Raw genomic sequence first — 9,988 nt, forward strand, 5'->3', positions numbered from 1 at the left:
TTCCTGACTGCTGGTACCAAGAGTGTTGACTGTGGAGCCGAGCAAAGTGAAGCTGTGAACACTCTCAATCTCTTCGTCATCCATCCTGACGCTGCCAATGTATCATGACCTATCTCTCTGCCTGCTCTACAAGTATCCCCTTCCATTCCACCTAACCCATTCAACACTTCAATTCCTCTAGCCGGCCCTTAAGATGATGGCTGAGGTCACAGGCCTTCTATGATTCTGGTATTTCGGATGTCTCACACTGCTGCCAGTCACTTATGCTGTGGTCAGTCTCACTTGAGTTTAGGACCAGGAAACAATTGTCAGAACATAGCAAGGAAACATTGACTTGTTCAAAATCAGGAAGGGTGTAGGCCAGAGATGTGGCCCACTACTAGAACTTTTCAATCTATATGTAGAACAGATCAACTTGGAGGCTGAGCTGTATGAGGAGGAATGTGGCATCAGTATTGGAGGAAGATACATCAACAACCTGCATTATGCAGATTACACACCCTGCTTGGGTGAAACTGAGAAAGATATGAAGTGCTTGCTATGGAAGGTTAAGGACTGTAGCTTTTATTGTGGACTGAAACTCAACATCAAAAAAACAAAGATTCTCACCACTCGGCCAATTGACAGCATTGTGATAGGCAGTGAAGTGACTGAGATTTTTAACAGCTTCAGTTTGCTTAGTTCTACAATCAACAGTCTTGATACCAATAGTTAGGAAATCAAAAGATGAATTGTAAAAGTCTACTGTCAGGCATCTCTCCAGAATACTGAAGAGCTACAAAGTCATCTGGAGACTAAGGTGCACCTGATTCAGGCCATGGTCTTCATAATTACGTGCTGTGCATCAGAAAACTGGACAATGACTAGCAATGATAAGAAGGAGAATTGACATCTTTTGCACTGTGGTGCTGGAGAAGAATATTGAATATGCCATGAACTGCTCGGGTTTGTCCTAGAGAGGGTGTAACTCCACTGCTCCGTGGAGGCAAGAATTCTGAGGCTCTGTCTGACATATTTTGGGCATTTTGCAAGGAGAGACTGGGCCTTGGAGAGGGACATCATTCTTGGGAGGATGGAGAGTCAATGCAGGAGAGGAAGACCCTTGGTGAGATGGATTGACTCAGTGACTGGGATAATGGGGGTAAGTGTGTCAGAGACGATGAGATTGGCTCAAGATAGAGTTTAGAGCTGTTGTACTTAGAGTCACTGAGTCACAAGCAACTCAAGGGCTTGTAACAACAACAACAGTAGCAAGAAGCAGCACTTCAGTCTTCTCTGCATATATTAGAAATTGCTGGTAATCTAGTGGGTAATAGAATTATTCTGATAACCTAAAGGTGCTCAGCAGTTCAATTCCCCAAGTCGCTTCATAGAAGGAAGATGGGCAATCTGCTCCATTGTAATTTATAGCCTCCCAAAAACTGACTGAAGGGTTAAAAATGAGTTAATTTTGTATCAATGGCAACAAGATTTTTTTGCTTGCTTGCTTTTTTGTTGTGTAGTAGATACAGTACTTAATAGTTCACCTATTACAATACATTCACTCCTTAAAACCATATAAAACTTAAGTATGATAGTAATGTAATTTTAAAGATAAAGAAACTTAAATCTTTTTTCCTGGTAAAATTGTATTCTTTTTTCTGGCACACTCTTAAAAATAAATACTTAATCCTAAAGGAGAGAAAGTGATTTCCAAATATGAGTTGGAGGAGACTTGATGGTACCAAATAACGGGTGTGTGTGTGTGTGTGTGTGTGTGTATAGTTTACCCTTGAGCAATATGACAGCTGTTTTCTTGTGCAGTATAAATTCATGTGCTGACTATTGAGCAAAACAGTTTGAACTTCATAGATCTGCTCACATGTAGCTTTTAAACTTGCTACTATTGCAGTCAGTTCAAGTGTTGTGAGTATCCATGCCATGTGACAAATGTGAGCAGTTAATCTCTTATATATAATTTCCTGAAGAAACAAACTGCTCACAAGGAGATGGTTTAACATCATACATGTGTACTTGACTAAATATGTTTTATAAAACATCTGTGATACCAAAGATTTAGGACTAAAACCAAGGACTATAAACTTCATTAGAGAAAAGCTTGGAAGAACTCTACAAGCTCTACTCCACAATATAAACAACCTTCCAAGCATCCTGAAAAGCCTACAGCCAGGGGAGGATGGAATAGATGAAGGAGACCTTCTAAGAATCAAATCCCTATGCACATCCAACAACTTCTCCAACAGGGTAAAAAGGGAAGCCACAGACTGGGTAAATACTTGGCAATGACATGTCTGATAAGGGACTTATATATAGAATTTATAGAATACTCTAGTGCCACAGCAAGATAAACAACCCAATTGAAAAATGGTCATTGTATATGAACAGACACTTCACCAAAGAAGACATTCAGATGGCCAACAAAGCACTCTTGAATTAATGAGTGGGTCTTAATTCTGATCTCAGTCTGTATACTTTGTACCAAGATTCAAATGTTCTTATGAGCAGAGAATACCAGAAAGATGTTTACTTGTGTTTTCTTAACTATATAAAAGCACTTGACAATTTGAATCAAAACAAATTACAGACAACATTAAGAAAAATGAGAATGCAAGAACATGTAATTTATGGAAAACCTGAAGTGCTCACTTTGGCAGCACGTATACTAAAATTGATAAAGATTCAGAGAAGATTAGCATGAACCCTGCACAAGGATGACATACAAATTATTGAAGCATTCCCTATTTTTAAGCCGGTTTCCTAAAAAATAAAAGAAAATAAACAAAATTTAAAAAAAAAAACAAACAAAGTAAAAAACCTATATGAAAAGCAAAACATAGTGGTTTGGAGAGAAAAAGGAAATATCATAGGTTTGACATCAGAAAAAGTGTGTATAGTATCTTTTCTGCATACATATTCAAATGATGTATAAATTATTGAACAATATCATTAATGTTACATGCAACCAAAATCTTGGTGAAGATCATCCAAAAATGGCTAGAATAGTACATTTACCAGAAGTCCAAGCTGAGTTTGGAAGAGACAGTGACATGGATATCATTACTGATGTCAGCTAGATCCTTGCTGAAAGCAAAGAATACCTGAAGATTGACTGTTTGTATTTATTATTTTGACTTTACAAAGGCATTTCACTATGTGGGTAATAACAAACTATGGCTAATATTTAGAAGAACGGGAATCCCAAAACACTTAATTGTGTGAATGAAAAATCTATTACTATATCAAGAAGCTGTTATCCAAACAGAACAAAGGAACATTACATGATTTAAAATCAGAAGGATGGGCATCTGGGAGGTATCTTTTCCTTATACCTATTCAATTAGTATGCTGAGCAAATAATTCATGGATCTAGACTCTAGGAAGAGGAATTTGACATCAGGGTCAGAGAAGGACTGATCAACTACCTGTGTTATGAAAATGACACAACCTTTCTTGCAGAAAATAAAGGGAACTTGAAATACTTGCTGCAAAAATCAAAGACTACAACATTTGGTACGGACTGTATCTTAGCATCAAGGACACAAAGGTCTTCATCACTGGACCAATAGACAATAATATGATAAGCAGGGAAATAATTTAAATTATCAGTAATTTCATCTTGCTTAAATCAACAATAAACACCATTGTTAGCAGCAGCCAGGAGATCAGGAGATGTAGTGCATTGGACAAGTTTACTGTCATGGACGTTTTCAAAATACTGCAGAAAAATGATATCAGCTTGGAAACTAAGGTGTTCTTGATTCATGCCGTGGTCTTTTCAATCTCTTGCTATGCATCTGAGATCTAGGCAATAAATACGTATGACAGAAGAATAATCAATACCTTTGGGCTGTGGTATTGAAGAAAAATATCCTATAACTGCCAAAATAACAGAACGATATTTCTTGAGAAAAGTGCAACCAGACTGTTACCTTGGAGGCAAAACTTCAGCTCTAATTTTTTGGGCATATTGCTAGGAAAGGATACTCCTTGGAAATAAGTACCGTACTTGGAAAGGTGGCTAGTTAGTGATAGTAAGAAAACCCCAAAGAGATAGATTGATACAGTGACTGAAGCAATGGGCTCAACTGTGTCAGTGATTATGATGATGACACACTATAGGAAAGAGAGTCTCTATGAGTTGTATTTGATTGCACCTAAACAACAAAATTCATTATCGATTTCTGCAACTTTAGAGTTAATATTCTGAATTTGTCTTTATTGGGTTTGTATTTCTTTCTTTTTTATATGTTTTTATCTTCCCCCCCCCTATTGGTTTGCTTACAAAGTGCCTATACATTATGCTTTACATTATTCTTCATTCATGTTGTTTCATACAATCATTCTCATGCTTTATGTTTTCTAAGATTAATCACCATTGGACCTTGGCAATCAATAACCTTTCTTTTTGTTCTGATTGCTCCCCTTTCCTTGCCCCTTTCCCTCCACCCTCCTAACTATGAAACCCTGTGGTTTTATCCCTACCTCTCTTCATTCCTCTATTCCTACACCTCCTACTCCCTTGAGTTCCCATATGTTTTGCCAGTTACCTTTTTATTTTTACAAAAATTTGTTCTTATGAGACTGTATGTCCACTCAGCATAATGATCTCCAGCCTCTCCTAAGTTACACAGTAATTTTTAAAAAACCGTTGCTCCTGACTACTTCATAGTATTCCATTGTGTGAATGTACCACAATTTCTCAATCTAGTCAGTTGTGGTTGAACAATTTTGCTGTTTCCATGTTCTTGTGACAGTGAATAATGGTGCTATGAATATTGGTGTACAAATATCCATTTGTGCCTTAGTCCTAATTTCCTTGGAATATATTCTTAGTAGTAGAATAGCTGGGTCAAATAGAGTTTCTATGTTCAACTTTCTGAGGGAATGACAAACTGACTTCCAGAGTGGTTTTTTCCTAGACTTTCACGTATTTTCTTTATTTGACCTTGCATAGGGTTTTTTTTTAAAGACTCTTCTGTTTTCTGTGTTTTTACTGAATATATATATATATATAAAACTTTGTCTGACACTTCCATTAGCTTTTCTTTTTCAGGGGAAAGATGGAAGAGGATGCACACCCATGTTTATTGCAGCTTTGTTCACAATAGCAAGGAGTTGGAAACAACCTAAATGCCCATCAACAAACGAATGGCTAGAGAAGCTGTGGTATATTCGCACAATGGAATACTATGCTGCATTAAAAAACAAGGAACTCATTTTTATTCAAAATGGTTGACTCTGGAGAACATTATGCTGAGTGAAATATCCCAGTCACAAAAGGACAAATATTACATGATGCCACTGTTGTAGAATGGGACTGTCCTTGGGGTTGGGGAGAGACTGAGTAAGATGGGTTCAATAATGTATACTGCACTGAAACAGAGGAGGGAGAGAACCGTTTAAAAGAGAGATATAACTGGGTATTTCTGTCATCACAGGAGACTAGAGCAAGAGCTACATGGTGGAGGGGACCTGGGGGAGGGTTTGTAAAACAATGAAAGAATCTTTTCTTTTACTTTTCCATAATTTTTGGACTCATGTACTTATAACTTGTTAGTCAAATTTGTGTCTTCTAAGTTGCAACACCCCCATGATACATCTTCAAGGATATGAAAATATACGGCCAAGCACAATCAATAAGAGTGCATCTAAATTCCAAAATCAATCTCCATAATAGTCTATGTGTTTCCTACTGCCAAAGGGGCCCTTTAGAGTAGTGAGAGAAGATCTTCACCCTGAAACCCACAGCGTCCCTTTTCAGCAGGAAGTACCTAAGAGAATAGGCCATCCCCTTTTCCTTATGACTCAGAGTGAAGTCTCTCTCAGGGAGGAGTGATAGGGAATGGCAAAGGACACACTGACAAAGAAGATTAATCAGAACTGGCTTTGACAAGCACTTTGGTATTTGGACAAGAACAAACTGGGAGGAGGGTAGAGAGAATAGTGCAACAATGAATAAATGGAAGCCCAAAATCTTTGTAAATGTTTATGAAAATTAATAAAATATAATTATAGAAAAAAAAGAAAGATGGAAGAGGGGGTGTTTTGGTTTAGTTTATTATTTTAGAGAAGGAAAATGTTTCTGTTTTTCCCAGTCTATATTTATCACTTTTATTTTCCATGTTACCTTGTTTTTTGTTTGGTTTGCAGCTATCTGTTGTCCCTTAGATATTGTGATGTTGTTTTCTTTGTGAATAGATATAAGGTGACTGGGATGGAAGTATTTTTTTGAGGATAAGATATTCAACCTGTGACAGAATTTATGCAGGCTTCAAATGAGTTTTAAATGATCTGCCTGCCAAGGATTTTGCCTTTACCAGTTTAGGAAATGGATGTGGGTGGTGATCAATCAGATCTGGCTAGTTTGAAATAATAATCATAGGCTACCTAAAATCTCCAAAAAATTGCTCTTTTCATAATTTGTCCTCTTCAGATTAATAGCAGACCATTTATAAAAAGTCTCAGGTCAACATAGTACCAAATGCTTAACCAGCTGTATATGGCCATAATTTAAACAGCTGCATCTGTGGCTCAGTTCCCCAGTTCCTTTGGTTTTCGGTCTCAGATTCATTAGAAGGTCTCCCGGGAATTCAGGTCTGTCAAAGGAATGACTCACATGACCATAGATATGTAGGCTGGTTTTGGAGAAACTGGTGAGTGTCATTTGTGGCACAGCTAGATTGTGACAGTAGGTGATGCACGCTGGTGATGTAGAGACTGTTGATCAGATATAAGCTATTCCTAGGCAAGCGAGCTTTTCCAAAGGATAAAAAACATCTGGTGCTGAGGTTCTATGAGCTCATATAAAGCTCTAGTAGTATGGAGTTTGTACCATAATTGTTTCAGCTCAAAATAAAAAAAAATTATTGGCTAGAGAAGACATCTCAATGATAAACCTTAAATGCACAGAGACCACACCCTGGCTTTTCTAGCCATCACATTCACACTTGTGAAATCAGCTTTCCCCTTATGATCATAATAAAACTAATCATAATAAAACCTGCATTGGTGAAAGTGAGCAAGCCATCAACTTCATGCCTCATGCCTTAATCTCCATTTCAGATAGTCAATTTCTGACTTGCCTCTTCTTGTCAAACCAATACTCTGAAGAAACAAGCATTTTCCTTTCTCTGAAGAATCTTCTCTTACAGTTAAAACATTTAGTATATATACACATTAATAAACATAGTCCAGTACACAAATTAAAGCAGATAAAAACTGATGAATGGGAGCTTCCAAAGATTAAATCTCTGTGTGCATAAATAACTTTTCCCAACAGGGTAAAAGAAAACCTACAGACTGAGAACAAACACTTGCCAATGCTATCTCAGATAAGAGTCTCATAATGAAAGTTTATAGAGTACTCCTGGGCCTCCACAAAAAACAAACAAACAAACAAAAACCCCACAAAACAAACAAAACCCACAAAAAAACCCCCAACTAATAAACCAGTTACAAAATGGGCAAAAACTATGGCAAGAATTTTTACAGAAGAAGATATTCTAATGGTCAACAGGCATATGAAGAAATGCTTCAAATCACTGGCAATTAGAGAGATGCAAATCAAAACCACAATGAGATAGCATCTCACTCCAGTAGCAGTGGCAAAGTTTAACAGGGCAACAAGTAATAAATATTGGAGAGGATGTGAGGAGATAGGAACTTTTATACATGGTTGATGGGATTGTACAATGGCACAACCACTCACTCTGGAAAGTAGTCTGGCACTTCCTCAAAAAGCTGAACATAGAAATTCCATATAACTCAGCTATCCCATTGCTTGGAATATACCCCAAGAAAATGAGAACTGAGGCTCAAACAGAAAATTGTATACCAGTGGCCACAGCAACATTATTCATCATCACAAGAAATGGAAACAGCCAGATGGTTTGAGAAATGCAGTACATTAATACAATGGAATGCTATCCAACATGCAAGAGCAATGATTTTGCAAATTACTACCTAACTTGGGAGGGACTGAGGAGCATTATGTTGAGTGTCCTAACTCAGTCCTACGAGGACAAATATATAAAACTAGATAAAATCATTATTGTAGAATGAGTATGAGGATCCAAAAGGGGGTGAAAACAGAGGGGTGAGGATGGGCAGAGGGGTGGGGTGCTAATTATAGAGTTTCACAAGTCCACAGGGGTGGGTAATGTAAATAGAAAGAATCTGTTGTGAAAAACAACGTATTAAAACTTTAAAATAAATCAGTATTAATGTGTTTTTTTTTTTTTTAAAAAAAAAGATGTACCTTTAGGTTGCAGCAATCAGCACTAGCTCATAGCGTGAAACATATTCATCTGCTTGGGTTCTGGTTAACTCATAACCAATCATCAGTTGCTAGGTCCAGGTGGGCATTAACAGTATAGATTAAGGAGTTCTTACTTCTTTCTGTGTTTCAGATCAAATGATTTATTTACACTGTCTTAGTCCCATCCCCGCATCCCATGGGCCAGGTTAAGAAGACTGTGTTCTTACTACTTCCTGCTTCTCAAAGCTAACAACCTTTTTGTGCTTATCCATACGTCTAGTCTATGGATACTACGTCAATAATGTTGATTAATCATGCCTCAACTTGGCCTTTTTAATCATAGCTGGATGACTCCACATATAAGCATGTTCAGTCAAAAGTCCAATGCTAATCTATTAATCCATTCAAATGCAAATCACCTCAGAGTAACAGAGAAGCCAAATTTCCCCCTAGGCTGTTTCCTCCCCTTTAGTTCTACTGTCTACTGCTGCTGTTTTCAACAAAAGATTCTCAAGGGCAAATCTTCCCCTTTTTGCATTTTCAATCACAAGTAAGCTTATATACTTTTTCTGAACACAGTATAACATACCACATTCATTTTTACAATATATCTTAACATTATAACATAGAAAAAATATTTTCCATCAAATACATCCAAATAAACACAAAAAAATTTAACATATTTCATCTTTTTATTATTTTTTATTTCCATTCATTCATTGTTGCATGTTTCTTCCTCCCCATCCCTCCCCACCCCTAGTACACTCTTCTCTTTGAAGAGTAAAAGAGAAATTCGTTCATTGTTTTACAATCCCTCCCTGCAGTTCCATTCCACTCCACTAAGTAGCCTTCATTCTGGACTCCTGTCATGACAATAATACCTAATCACATATCCCTTTTAAACAGTTTTCTCCTTCCTCTGTTTAAATGCAGTATACATTATTTATCCCATCTTTCTCAGTCTCCCCCGTCCCCACACACACCCCAATGTCAGTCGTGTTTTAAAACAGTGGCACCATATAGTATTTTCCTTTTGTGTTTGAGATATTTCACTCAAACACATTTCATCTTAAAGCACTTATTCTATCTTGATTTCACTTTTCTGGTTTCCACAAGTTAGATGGAGAATGGTATTCCTTTGATCTGATCTTTTCCCAAGATATTAATGTAATGTTAGATTTTCCTAATTCCATTACCCATTTATTCGTTCTTTTACCCTTAGCTATTATTTCTCCTTCCTCTACTTGTCATTTATTTTTGCCCATACTTTTCCTCCTTGGAAATGAATATCAGGGTTAGGAAATTTACTAGTCGAAGCAAGATTAGTTAGTCTGGCAAGTGTTTCACCTTTTAGTTCATTTCTATGAATGTTTGGTAAGGTTATATCAGTACAGCACCAGTTGGCTATCTCAGCCACTAGGCAGAACAGTAGTACCCACTGTTAACCCTATTTTTGCAAGATAACAAGAAGGTAAAATCTACCCCATCCAACTCTTAGAAATTCTTGCATATGATTCAAAGGTAACAGTTGTTTGCTCAGAAATCACTTCTGCTTTTGGTATCCATAGCTTCATCCCTGGACCTCGGATTACAGCATCTGGCAAAAAGAAAGAAAAAAAATAGGTGAAGGGGGAAGAATTGTATAGTCGCACCAGCAAATTTTCCTACTCCTTCTACTCTAACTATCCCTAAGAAATATAGGATTCTGTCCAGTGGAGAACACTTTTTTTT

The sequence above is a fragment of the Elephantulus edwardii genome, unplaced genomic scaffold (assembly GCF_000299155.1).
Source record: "Elephantulus edwardii isolate Elephantulus edwardi_28Jun2011 unplaced genomic scaffold, EleEdw1.0 scaffold00301, whole genome shotgun sequence".
Classification (NCBI taxonomy): domain Eukaryota; kingdom Metazoa; phylum Chordata; class Mammalia; order Macroscelidea; family Macroscelididae; genus Elephantulus; species Elephantulus edwardii.